The sequence below is a fragment of the Piliocolobus tephrosceles genome, chromosome 17 (assembly GCF_002776525.5).
Source record: "Piliocolobus tephrosceles isolate RC106 chromosome 17, ASM277652v3, whole genome shotgun sequence".
NCBI classification, from domain to species: domain Eukaryota; kingdom Metazoa; phylum Chordata; class Mammalia; order Primates; family Cercopithecidae; genus Piliocolobus; species Piliocolobus tephrosceles.
Window position 1 is genome coordinate 19,613,682 of NC_045450.1, and position 13,831 is coordinate 19,627,512.

At 43.4% G+C, this 13,831-nt stretch overlaps 1 protein-coding gene across 3 annotated transcripts in view; it reads right to left on the reverse strand.

Annotated features, from left to right (window-relative positions):
- DCUN1D3 (defective in cullin neddylation 1 domain containing 3) overlaps positions 1 to 13,831 on the reverse strand; it is a 48,696-nt gene that overhangs the window by 31,329 nt on the left and 3,536 nt on the right. For 2 of the 3 annotated variants that reach the window (XM_023225000.3, XM_023225002.3), the window contains exon 2: positions 13,245 to 13,318. The exons of the other annotated variant lie outside the window; for it this stretch is intronic. The gene's annotated coding sequence lies outside the window, so the exon portion shown is untranslated. The remainder of the gene's footprint in view (positions 1 to 13,244; positions 13,319 to 13,831) is intronic. 3 annotated transcript variants of the gene reach the window in all.

Genomic DNA, 13,831 nt, shown 5'->3' on the forward strand with positions numbered 1-13,831 from the left:
GGGCGGCAGAGCGAGACTCCGTCTCAAAAAAAAAAAAAAAAAAAAAAAAAAAAAAAAGAACAGTCTTCTTTCATGTGGCTCTCATCTTTAAAAGCCCAACTGCTCAGCTACCCACAAAAGATCTTACTTAACCAAGACAAACTGATTCAATGGCAATTTCCTAAGAAGAGAGGAAAACAAACAGCCCCACTCTAGCTTTGCAAAACCTGGTCTGCAGACCAAGGGCAAATGTCACAACTCGGCCCCTCCCCTTTTAGAATGTATCCAGACTCATCAGCCATTGCCTACATATAATGACTAACTTCAGCACCACAGGAAATGGGATGTTCTAGAAACCTGACATCTACAAGTAGGTGGTCTTGTAATTTTATATCCAAGGAGTTCTCGGTTTGAACTCAAGATCTGCTCAAAGGAGGCTTGCTGCGCGTGTCGTCAATTACATCTTAGTGGGAAGGCAGACTTGTAATCCTGCGAAACACAGCCTTCAGTAAAAGGCTTTTTCCCCCTTGCCAATGTGCCCAATGACACAGGTCACGACATCTCTCTAGAGACAAGACAGAATGACAAAATCAAAATTTACAAAGTATGAGGAATTGAAGCACAGATCCCACCTCAGTTGGGAAACATCTGAGAGTTTCTCATTATGAAGTCATTTAGAAACCTTGTATTAAATAAATGAAGGTAAGTTCGAGGTTGCAGTGAATCATGATTAGGCTACTGCACTCAGCCTGGGCAACAGAGTGAGACCCTATCACAAAATAAATAAATAAAATAAAGTAGGAGAATAATCTTGGGCTATATCACTGCCACCATTTTGCTCCTTTTCTTTTTTTTTTTTTTTGAGATGGAGTCTCGCTCTGTCGCCCGGGCTGGAGTGCAGTGGCCAGATCTCAGCTCACTGCAAGCTCCGCCTCCCGGGTTTACGCCATTCTCCTGCCTCAGCCTCCCGAGTAGCTGGGACTACGGGCGCCCGCCCCCTCGCCCGGCTAGTTTTTTTATTTTTTTTATTTTTTAGTAGAGACGGGGTTTCACCGGGTTAGCCAGGATGGTCTCGATCTCCTGACCTCGTGATCCGCCCGTCTCGGCCTCCCAAAGTGCTGGGATTACAGGCTTGAGCCACCGTGCCCAGCCTTTTTTTTTTTTTTTGAGACGGAGTCTCGCTCTGTCACCAGGTTGGAGTGCAATGGCATGATCTCAGCTCTCTGCAACCTCCGCTTCCTGGGTTCAAGCGAATCAATTCTCCTGTCTCAGCCTCCTGAGTAGCTGGGACTACGGGCACCCGCCACCATGACTGATTAATTTTTGTATTTTTAGTAGAGACGTGGTTTCACAATGTTGGCCAGGATGGCCTCCATCTCTTGACCTCGTGGTTCCGCCTGCCTCAGCCTCCCAAAAGTGCTGGGATTACCGGCGTGAACCACTGCACCCGGCATTTTGCTCTATTTTAACCTAATCTTCACTAGTAACACTTGACACAGGGAGCTATCACACTTGAAACCATCTTTACAGCAATTTTTTAAAACTAAAATTTGAAACACTAAATAACTTATTACAAGGAGCTATACCAGATCCATGACCCTTTACAGGGTGTTAATTCAACAAGATCACTTGCAAACACAGACCAACACCCAACTGTAGATAATGAAGGATGACAGTGTCTAGATACAGAGAAAATGTCTAGGGACTACAGGTAATTAAGGCTTAAAAAAAAAAAACCATAAACTACATCTGAAAGCAGCTTTCTCGGCTTCTATTGCTTAACAGAGATTTCCGTTTTATTCTGGGTTTTACTAAAAAAGCAAGTGCCTCCCACAGTAGTCTGTATCATTTCTACATTTCTATCGTTTCCCTTCTTAAGACCCCACTATGTTGAATTATGAGCAATATGACAAAGTGAAACGAGATTTTAAGTACTGCCTGCCTCAATGTTTAACGTCATTTTAGGGCACATGTCCCACTGTCACCAGGAAGAAGTAATGTACAGGTCAGCTCTTGAGACGGGACACAGCCTTGAATCCATGCACTGGCTTGGGTTCAAGAAGCGATTAGGCTTTTTCTCCCACCCCAACAGAACAAGTCAGACCCTAACTTTACTTCTAACATGGAAAATCCCAACAGCAAACAATGAGGAACCGAGGAGCAATCCAGGTAGCCGGGAAACTGCTAAAGGTCAAAGAGGAAACAATATTATTCATTTTTCCACTGGGGAAAAAAAAAAAAGGCCACCAACACTAATGTCTATGATATTTTACATTCTACAAAACCTACTTGTGGGTATTTTTGCCACGAATGCAAAACAAGAAATTTGTCAATTTGCTTGAGTTAGTCAAGTCTTTATTTTTTTGCGTGAGACTTCTGAAGGCAAGTCGTTAAGTCCTGAAATCTGGACCTGCTCAGCTGTGGCTATCACCACAAAGACTTCATTAAGTAAGGTGTGGCACTGCACTAGAGTTAGAGTCCTGAAATCTACAAACTTCAGCCATTCGTATCCCATCTTTACCATCCCATCTACTGTTTACCTAATGTTTTTTTAAAGCTTTTTAAAAAAGTATATCTACTGTTATGTAAAAATGATAGAAGGTCATGGTTCTGGACCAAGCTCCTGCACTAGGCTCGAAGAGACCAGACTAAAAATCAAACTGGAGTCATTCATGCCTAAACTACTAAGTTTGTTATCTGACCTTCCCAGAAACCAAGAGAAAGAGATAACATCCAACTTCCCAAACTCCATGTTTAAATCTTCAATTGGCATGATAATGAAGTTCCCTAATCCTTACACACACACACAAAAGTCTGAAGTAATCTAATGCTAACTATTCAGTTATTTCTCTATTGTTCTGTCTCCCTGTCCTGCCTTACAAGAAAAGCAGCTTTGAAAAGACTGATACACTCTTTGTTCTTTGCTTCTGCTTTCTTCAGCCCTTCTGTTTATAAAGCCAACTCCTGCTTAGCTCATCTAAACACTTATTCTATATTATGGAATGAAACATTGCCCAATTCTAGAATTGCAATACAGCCAATTGAGATCTGGAAACTAAACTGGTTGCAGTTTTGTCTTTGACACGACTTTAGTATCATCCTAAGCACTACTGTCCATGAATTCATAGGTGTGATCTGATAGTTACGTTTTCATTCATACACATTAAAAAACAGAACTAGGCCAGGCGCGGTGGCTCATGCCTGCAATCCCAGCACTCTGAGAGGAGGGTGGATCGCCTGAGGTCAGGAGTTCAAGACCAGCCTGGCCAACACGGTGAAACCATCTCTACTAAAAATACAAAAATGAGCCGGACGTGGTGGCAGGTGCCTGTACTCCCAGCTACTCGGGAGGCTGAGGAAGGAGAATTGCTTGAACCCAGGAGGCGGAGGTTGCAGTGAGCCAAGATCGCGCCACTGCACTCCAGCATGGGAGATAGAGCAAGACTCCATCTCAAAAAATAAGTAAATACAATAAAAAACAGAACTAGTAAACGAAAAGTATTCATCATGTACCACCAAAAATCATCTTACGCACCATCAGCAGTAAAAAAAACACGTGACTATTCATTTCACCAACACATAAATTACAAGTGTAACCAAAGCCACACCTTGAGAAAGAGTGATTTAGTCCTAAATCCTTTATGTTTTAATTAAAGAAATAGACTGAGGGGATGTGATCTGCCCAAGGAAAAACAGCAACAGTGGCAGAGTCTAGACTGGAACTAAGAACTTAGTCAAGTGGTAGTCCCACTACAGTAGACTCTCTTGGTTGTTGAGCCACAGGAAGAATTAGAGACCTGGACTCACAGGAGTTCACCAACAAGTAAACTCTGAGCAGTCAGGAAGCCCTTTTGCATGGGGATCTGGGCTTTTCACTTTATCTGAGACTCTGTCAAACATTATTTAGACTGGCTGAAATAAATCTATTTCTTTTCCCAGAGTCTAATGTGGTTTTGCCCAACTAGCTGAACCTCAAAGCATACAGTCAAAGACAAAAATGTCTCCTGGATCAGTTTCCCAATTTTTGATCCAACAGTATTGACAAATGCTCCTTCTAACAACCCCACAATATTATCCCTTAGCCCAAAATCTTTCTTCAGTTTAATCTCTCCCACTCTAGGTTGCCACGCCACCCCTAATCCTGCTCGAAGCAGCCCTGAGAAACATCGCCCATTATCTCTCCATATCACCCCCAAAAATTTTCGCCACTCCAACACTTCACCACTATTTTTATTTTTCTTATTAATATAAGAAGACAGGAATGTCAGGCCTCTGAGCCCAAGCTAAGCCATCATGTCACCAGTAAAGTACACGTATACATCCCGACGGCCTGAAGCAACTGAAGATCCACAGAAGTGAAAATAGCCTTAACTGATGACATTCCACCATTGTGATTTGTTTCTGCCCCACCCTAACTGATCAATGTTCTTTATAATCTCCCCCACCCTTAAGAAGTGTCTTTGTAATTCTCCCCACCCTTGAGAATCTACTTTGTGAGATCCACCCCTTGCCCCCAAAACATTGCTCTTAACTCCACCACCTATCCCAAAACCTGTAAGAACTCATGATAATCCCACCACCTTTGCTGCCTCCTTTTTCGGACCCAGTCCGCCTGCACCCAGGTGAAATAGACAGCCATGTTGCTCACACACAGTCTGTTTGGTGATCTCTTCACACAGACACGTGAAACAAGTATCCTAGCCCCTGTCCCTACTGCTGGACTCATACAGGCTTTATAGGGTTTCAAGAGGAAGATTTTCCATCTCTGGGTTTTAGGCCAGCTTTGGAAGCCCGCTGGAAGTTTCCATTACAGAGTCACTAGTGTATTTCCCAGATACCCAGAGGACAGGTTTTATTTTCAAATGATAGAGAACTTGTGTCTACTGTGTGCCTAGCAATCTTGTATACACTGTCCCATAAATTGACTGTAAGAGGAGGTAAAATGATACATGATTCTTGACTCCGTGGGAGTCAGCTGCCATTCCAGGTGGGCATAGCAATGGATGCCATACAGCCAATAATAGCTAAAGTTATTAAATGTTTGTTTTTATGCCCAGCACTGTGCCATGTCCTTCGAATGCACTATCTTATTGAATCCTCACAACTATTTACTGTGATTACCCTCACTCCATACATGAGGAAGCCGAGGCTTAGAGAGAGAAGTGGCTCATCCAAGGTCAAGTGACAAGTTGGTGATAAAGTTCAGTCTCAAACCCAGACTGACTCTAGAGCCTATGGTCTCTTAACCAATGCACTATGTATATCTATTTTTCGTTCGTTTGTTTTGAGACAGAGTCTCACTTTGTCACCCTGAATGGAGTGCAGTGACACAACCACAACTCACTACAGCCTCAACTTTCCAGGCTAGGGTGCTTTTCCTGTCTCCCAAGTAGCTGGGACCCCAGGTGGGCACCACCATGCCTGGCTAACTTTTGTATTTTCTGTAGAGCAGGGTTTTACCATGTTGCCCAGGCTGGTCTTGAACTGGTGGGATTAAGTGATCCTCCCTGGCTAGGCCTCTCAAAGTGCAAGGACTACAGGCATGAGCCACCATGCCTGGCCCACTATGTATATCTAAACCTTTTTAAAAGTCATATTAAAAAGTAACATGGGCCAGGCACGGTGGCTCACACCTGTAATCCCAGCACTTTGGGAGGCTGAAGCAGGTGGATCACTTAAGGTCAGGAGTTCGAGACCAGCCTGGCCAACATAATGAAACCCCATTTCTTCTAAAATAGCCAGGGCCAGGCACAGTGGCTCACATCTGTAATCCCAGCACTTTGGGAGGCCGAGGTGGGCAGATCACTTTAGGTCAGGAGTTCAAGACCAGTTCGGTCAATATAGTGACACTCCATCTCTACTAAAAACACAAAAATTAGCCGGGCATGGTGCAACACGCCTGTAATCCCAGCTATTCGGGATGCTGAGGCAGAACTGCTTGAGCCCAGGAGGCGAAGGCTGCAGTGAGCCGAGATCGCACCACTGCACACTCTAGCCTAGGTGATAGAGTGAGACTCCGTCTCAAAAAAAAAAAAAAAAAAAAAAAATAATTAGCCAGGCGTGGTGTAATTACGTGCCTGTAATCCCAACTACTTGGGAAGCTGAGGTGGGAGAATCGCTTGAACCTGGGAGGGAGAGGTTGCAATGAGCCGAGATTATGCCACTGCACTCCAGCCTGGGCGACAGAGTGAAAAAATAATAATAATAATAAAGGTAACATGAAATCTGTATTATAAAGTAAGCTTGTTTCTTGAGTGAGACTCTGTCTCAAAAAAGAAAAAAGTAACATGAAATCTGTATTATAAAGTAAGCTTGTTTCTTGCATTAGGGAAGAATAGACTTAATGCACCTCTGAAGTTCAAGAACACTGAATATTCTGGAAATGCCATTTCATACTGATTGAAGGAAGAATTTGCTGCTTATAATCTAAAGCTAATCAATTTGCAGTATCTGGTGTGTCAAGAAATGCCAATTGTTAATTATCATTTAAATCAACTTTAGGTACCCTTATTCCATTACTACTTACAATATACAAAACTGGAGTACCAATGGAGTATAAGAAAAATACATTTGGTCTTTGTCCCTGGTTCCTGCCAGAGCTCCTAAAACCCTTGGAATTTTCTGACTGTCTTTTGTTATTCATGAAGAGCCCTCTGGACCACATGCCAGAGTTTATGCTAACAAGGTGATTTCACATGGGCCCTTATAGTTTCCAGTGAAGGGCTAGCCAAGCCAGAAAGACCAAGCACATGATTAGACTTCAAAGCCCTACTTTCTGAGCTCTGTGGAGGGGAGGGCTAGCTAGAGACAGAGTTCAATCACCAATGGTCAATGACCATGCCTACGTAATGAATCCTCAATCAGAACTCCAAAACAATGAGGCTGGGAGAGCTTCCGGGTTGGTAAAAGCATTTATGAGCCAGGAGTGGCACACCAGAAGGGGCATGGGAGCTCTGCACCCCCCAACTCATACCTTGCCCTATGCGTCTCTTCCATTCAGCTGTTCCTGAGTTATAAATAAGTCCTTTATAACAAAACTGTAATCCTAAATATCATGCTTTCCTGAGTTCTGTGACTCATGCTAGCAAATTACCAAACCTGGGACGGGAAGTCATGGGAACCTCCAAATTTATAGTCTGCTGGGCAGAAGTTCAGGTAACGTAGAAATATCCAACACCTGCAGCTGGCATCTGAAGTGGAGCAATTTTGAGAGAATGAGTAAATAATATGTGGGATGTGAGGGTCTGGGGGCCCACACCTGTAATCCCAGCACTTTGAGAGGCCAAGGCAAGAGGATCACTTGAGGCAGGAATTTGAGACCAGCCTGGGCAACAAGCAAGACTCCATCTCCACAAAAAAAATTTTTTTTAACTAGCCAGCCATGGTGGCGTGTGCCTCTGGTCCTACCTACTTGGAAGGCTGAGGTGGGGAGATCACTTGAGGCCCGGAGTTTGAAATAACAGTGAGCTACGACAGCACCACTGCACTCCAGCCTGGGCGACAGGACGAGACCCTGTCTCTCAAAACAAAAAATGAAATAAACAGGTGGGGTCTGTGCTCACTACACACAGTAACAGAACTGAACTACTGGATACTCAATTGCTGCCCAAAAACTGCTGGAATGATATAATTAATAACCTCATTAAGAGGTTCACACTAAAACTAACCATTCTGATGCTCAGAAGCCACTTCCCTGCTTGATCTATTCATTAAATCTACACCTGTCACCAATTCAGAGCACTGCTTGCAGGCTGGCACTAGTAGGAAATCAGATCCTATGGACAGATCACAGTACCTGGTTGAATTTTTTTTTTTTTTTTTTTTTAAAGAAGAAAGACTAAACTAAATTGGCCTGCCAAAGAGAATGCGGATGTTGTAGAAATGTGAAGTAAAAAATGATTTTTTTCTTTTTTTTTTTCTTTTTTGAGATGGAGTCACTCTATCACCCAGGCTGAAGTGCTGTGGCACGATCTCAGCTCACTGCAATCGCTTGCCACCCGGGTTCAAGCAATTCTCCTGCCTCAGCCTCCTGAATAGCTAGGATTAGAAGCGCCTGCCACCAAGCCCGCCTAATTTTTGTACTTTTAGCAGAGACGGGGTTTCACCATCTTGGCCAGGCTGGTCTTGAACTCCTGACCTTGTGATCCACCCACCTCGGCCTCCCAAAGTGCTGGGATTACCAGCGTGAGCCACCACACCCGGTCGATTTTCTTTAATTAGTAGTTTTTCACATTACAGTTCCCACAAGAGAATCATTAATTACCTCAGTAATTGACATGTAACTATTCTGTCTGGAGAGCAAACATTGTTAAATGTCAAGAGCCACCACCCAGCGTTCTCTAACCCCACACTCTAACGGATATAAACAATTACAATCCCTCCTTTATCAACTTCTGATGTGTCAGAATAAAGCCCTAAGAGACAGGGATCTCGGGGAACGGGGAATCGGCCAGCAGTCCGTAAAGATGCTTGGTCTCCAAGATGGGAAGTTAAGTTGTCAGAGAAGAGTACGTGTAGGGTAGCTGGCCTTCAAGGGGGCACAGTGGTGATGGCGGTGGTATTGTGGGCTGGGTGTGGAGTGAGGAGAAACGCCCATCAGTAGTCTAGCTGGGAACAGGGATAACTCCGGATTATGGCTGATTAGTCCATCTTGGAGACCAATTTGGCCAAACCAGCCATTGTGTCCCTGTACTCATCCCTCTTAGGCAGAAATATCCTTTCCAGTTGGGGAAGAGAGGACTTGTGGTCAGAGACCTGTCAGCTCCAGAGGACCCTGTCCCCTCCTTGTGAATGCCATTCCCTGGAGTTGGGCAATTTTGTGGGCCTGCTCGTTCCCTACCCTCTGTCCACAGTAAGTGCACTGTTAGTATTTTCCACCCTCTCCCAGCTAGACCACTGATGGGCATTTCTCCCCAGTCCACAATACCACCAACCACTGTGCCCTCTCAAAGGCCAGCTACCCTACACAAGCTTGTCTCCGACAACTGAACCTCCCACCTTAATTCTCTGGAAGTCTTTCGGCTTTTCTCTTTCATAAAAAGTTAGGAAACTCTCAAGCAGAATGCTCCTCACCATGGGCATGAGATACACCAATTGTTTTGAGTAAAGGACTGAACAAGTGACTATATCAAAGAACAACTACATTTCTAAGAGAAAAAGAACCTGACAACATTTTCAAAAGTAGACACAGAGCATTCACTCTATCACTCCTCACTCTCTAATTCCACTTACTGAGAAGGAAGAAAATGTCACAACTGGGAAAAATACCTCCCCAAAGGGCCGGAGACTTCCAGTGTGCCCCTGGATGCCGGCTCGTAGGACCCACACTGCTAGAGTCCCGGCACCCTCAATGTAATGGTATTATTCACCTCCCCCTCCTGTTTAAAGAGCACTTACTAGGCAAGTCATTAAGTAGACACAAAGCAACTATTTAACTGAAAGCCAGTTTGCTTTACAGATATTTTTTAAAAATAAGGAATGCATGTCCATGTTGGTTATTTCCACAGAGCTGTTCAAAAGCTGTTCTGTCCATGGATCCACCTGGATTTTCCTCTTCAGATTCCAGGGCAGGTCACAGGAAACTGAAGTCTGGTTCAGCACTTTGCACAGGTGTTTGAGAGCAGGCCCACTTGCTTATCTGAAAAACTTACAGTGCACTGACCATTTTGGGGTTTGGTTTGGGGGAAAAAAGAAAACTTACAGGGATAATGTCTCAACTCCTATTTGAATGTAATATGGTCACTTTCAGAACTATCTGAAGAAAAAAGTTAACTATTAAGTATCCACAACCACTACTAAAACTAAGGAGACTACCACCCCATTACCCATTAATAACTTCGCTTTGCATATGCTTCACTATAAGGAGTCTTCTCTGAAAGATAAAGAGTTTGTGACAAAATGTTTGAGTACAGAACCCAAGAATACAGAGTCCAAACACCAAGGATTCAATTAAACTCAAACTTTATCGGGTGCCTACACCGACTTGTTTGAGAGATACAGTGCAACAGAGAGAACAAGAATTAGTGCAGAGAAGGCCTGATTCTAGCCCTGCTGCTGCCTAGAGCTTGCTCTGTGACTTTAAGCATTTACTCATCTTTTTTTTTTTTTTTTTCTTTAAATGAGACAGGGTCTCACTCTGTCACCAAGGCTAGAGTGCAGTGGTGCAATCTCAGCTCACAGCAGCCAGACCTTTCAGGCTCAAGCAATCCTTCTGCCTCAGCCTCCCAAGCAGCTGACACTACAGGTGCACACCACCATGCCCAGCTCCTTTTTCTTATTTCTTGTAAAATGGGGTCTCACTGTGTTGCCCAGACTGGTCTCAAACTTCTGGGCTCAAGAGATTCTCCCGTTTCAGCCTCCCAAAGTACTGGGATTACAGGCATGCAGTGCATTACCATGCTAGGCCTACTCATTTTTCTTGATTTCCGTTTTCCCACTAAAAATCACCACTTTTCAACCTGTTTTCAGCCTCAGAACATTTTATTCAACTAGAATCTTATAGGGTAGCCCAACATAACAGAATATTAACTTTTCACAGACTGAAGTAGTAACATGAAACAGAAGGAAAACAGCAAAACCCCCCCATCCCTGCCATAAGCATACTTCAACGATGGCTGGAGAGGGCTCCTCCAAGCCCAGCTTGAAATAAACACCAGATATGCTAAGATTCTGCAAGGGTTTGACTTTTTCCTACTTTTCCTAAACTTCAGGAAGAGGAATTAACAGCATTCAATGTAGTAAAGCTATGACTTGAGACTCGTTCAGAATCAAAATTAAAGGACACATATTAATCCACTTTAAGCAAACACTGTATAGAGTTCAAACCCATCATGAATGATAGACAGCTAAAAGCTGTAACTCAACTCTGCTGCTTGTGTGGAAACAATCTGCTACTAAAATAAAGGGGCAGGCCAGGTGTGGTGGCTCACGCCTGTAATCCCAGCACTTTGGGAGGCCGAGGCAGGCAGATCACTTGAGGTGAGGAGTTCGAGACCAGCCTGGGCAACACAGCGAAACCCTATCTCCATTAAAAATACAATAAATTAGTGGTGCGTGGTGGCACAGGCCTGTAGTCCCAGCTACTCAGGAGGGCTAAGAGAGGAGGATCGCTTGAGCCTGGGAGGTCAAGGCTGCCGTGAGCCTTGATCATGCCACTGCATTTCAGCCTGGGCCACAGAGAGACCCTGTCTCAAAACATAAATGAATACATAATAAATAAAAAAGGGGCAGGTTTTTCTAACACTTTCTCTTGGACCAACAGGCAGAAAGAGGGGCAGTGGCTCCGAGATGCTAAGCAGTCTCAAAAATGAAGAGTCCCACACTACACACTGCTGCTATCCGAGATCCTTAGTCATTCATCAGACCTAGCGTGAATCTGCAGGCCCAAGTGACAGAATTATTTCTAGTCACCAGGTCTTGCGGTTGAGCCCTCCAGCAGAGCAGGGCACAAAAGGATCAGGGATGATGCTTCCCAACACTATGCAAACCAAGCTTCTGTGTGGCAATTCAATCCCAAGCCCAACAAAATAGTATAGCTCAAAGGACACTCTTGAACAAGGTCAAGCCCTCAGGAAGGTAAAAGGAGTTATCGACATGTCTGCCTTTGCATGCAACCAGGCTGGTATCCAGGCACTGGGCACAGGTGACTTATTTTGCCACAAGAGCTAATCACTACCTCAAGACTGATTGACTAAGATTCCCTATTCTAATGTATGGTATTTAAAGAAGGTCTCATTTGCACACATCCTAAAGAGAATGATTTCCCTATCTGCCGTTCTCTTCTTTCAACATATCACAACTTCAAAGAATAAGAGTTCGAGCCACTTCCAACCTTTTCTCTCATTTTCAGTGCAGTTGGCCATCTGTATCAACAGGTTCTACACTGGCAGATTCGACCAACCATGGGTCAAAAATATTTGGAAAAAAACACATAACAACAACACAATAATAAAAAATAATATGAATTTTTAAAAATACAGTACAGCAACTATTTACATACCACTTACATTGTATTTGGCTGTTGTTTTTGAGATGGAGTCTTGCTCTGTCACCTGGGCTGGGGTGCAGCAGCTCCATCACGGCTCACCACAGCCTCCACTTCCTGGGTTCAAGCAATTCTCCTGCCTTAGTCACCCCAGTAGCTGGGACTACAGGCACGCACCACCATGCCTGGCTAAGTTTTTAAAATTTTTTGTAGAGACAGGGCTTGACAACGTTGCGTAGGCTGGACTTGAACTCCTAGTCTCCAAGCAATCCTCCCACATAATGAAAAAAAGGGGGGCAAGTATTTGTAGTAGCCTCCTAACGTGCTGGGATTACAGGAATGAGCCATCACACCCAGCCTGTATTAGGTATAATAAGTAATCTGGAAATGCCTCCTGAGTAGCTGGGACTACAGATGTGCATCACCGCCACTCCCTGCACCTTCCCATATACTACCCACTTTATATAAGGGTCTTGATCATTTGAGAATTTTAGTATCCAAGGGGTCCAAAACCAATCCCCCAGGATACCAAGGGGATATAAATATGTTCAGCTCTAGTTTATAATTATTCACTAATTAAACGGTCAAGTTCTGTGGTAATCTCTTCCCGCCACCCAAAAGAATAGGATTCACCATCATCTAGAAAAAAGGACATAAGAACTAGTGAAACTAGATTTGAACTGAAAGACACTAATTCAATTAACCCGAGTCCATTGTGCAAAGAGCTTCAGAACAGTCTCAACATTTAGAGAGAACCGATTCTGGTTCACTGGTATCAACATCTATAAACAGACACAAAGAGATAATTTTAAGTTATCAAGACCCGGGAAAACAGGAGTTACCACGTCATCACCATTGTTTCAATTTAAGTTACCACTTCTTCACCTCAAAACAACCAGCAGATAGTGCACAATTAAATCTCCTTACTACAGCACATAGAGACAGTCCCAGACTACTTCAAGTACTTACATAACCATTCTGTTTTTCACTTCCAGTATTTATTCAATAAATTACACGAGATATTCAATACTTCATTATAAAATAGGCTTGTTAGATGCATTTGCCCAACTGCAGGTTAATGTTCTTGGCATGTTTAAGGCAGGCTAGGCTATGATGTTCGGCAGGTGAGGTATATTAAATGCGTTTTTTACTTACAATATTTTCAACTTATGATAGGGTTATCAAAGGTAACCCCACTGTAAATCAAAAAGCATCAGTATACCAAAACACTAGCAAAATCAGATCACCTTTAAGTTGTGTAATGCAATGTAAAACCACTTACCCACAACTCCAATAGCAAGTGGCATCAACTGGCTTTCTAGGTTGCCCACCTTTCAGAAGAGTTTGTCCAAAAGCCTGCAAAGTGTAAGAAACAAATCTACTGGTACCCTAAATTAAAAGGCCAGCTCAGCTCTGAAAGTCCAATTTACTTAAATTTTCGGATTCTTTCCCCAAACACAATTAGTAGCCAATGTAGGAGTCAATGGCTTCTCCTTGTGTTCAAGTCCCCTCCTACCCACCCGCCCCCTTTCAAAAATTAGAAAAGAGCCACCAGTCTCCAAACTGGCTGATGAAACTTCAGCCTACAGGATATTTTCATACTTCAGTTACAATATACCATTGAAATGAAAATGAAGTCGAGAGAGCTTAGTAACCCATGGGATACAGCATTTTATACCCAGCAACAGCATATAAATTAAGTCCAAAATCTTTAACCTGGGCCAAAGCCAAATAATTAAGTTAGTAAATCTCACTACCAGTTCTCTATTCCTTTGAGATACTCTAGTATGAAGAGTAGAAGTTGTTTGCCTGTTCCTAGCTGTTTACTTTAGTCATTTGCTTGCTAACTAAAAGACATTCTGTTTGCAG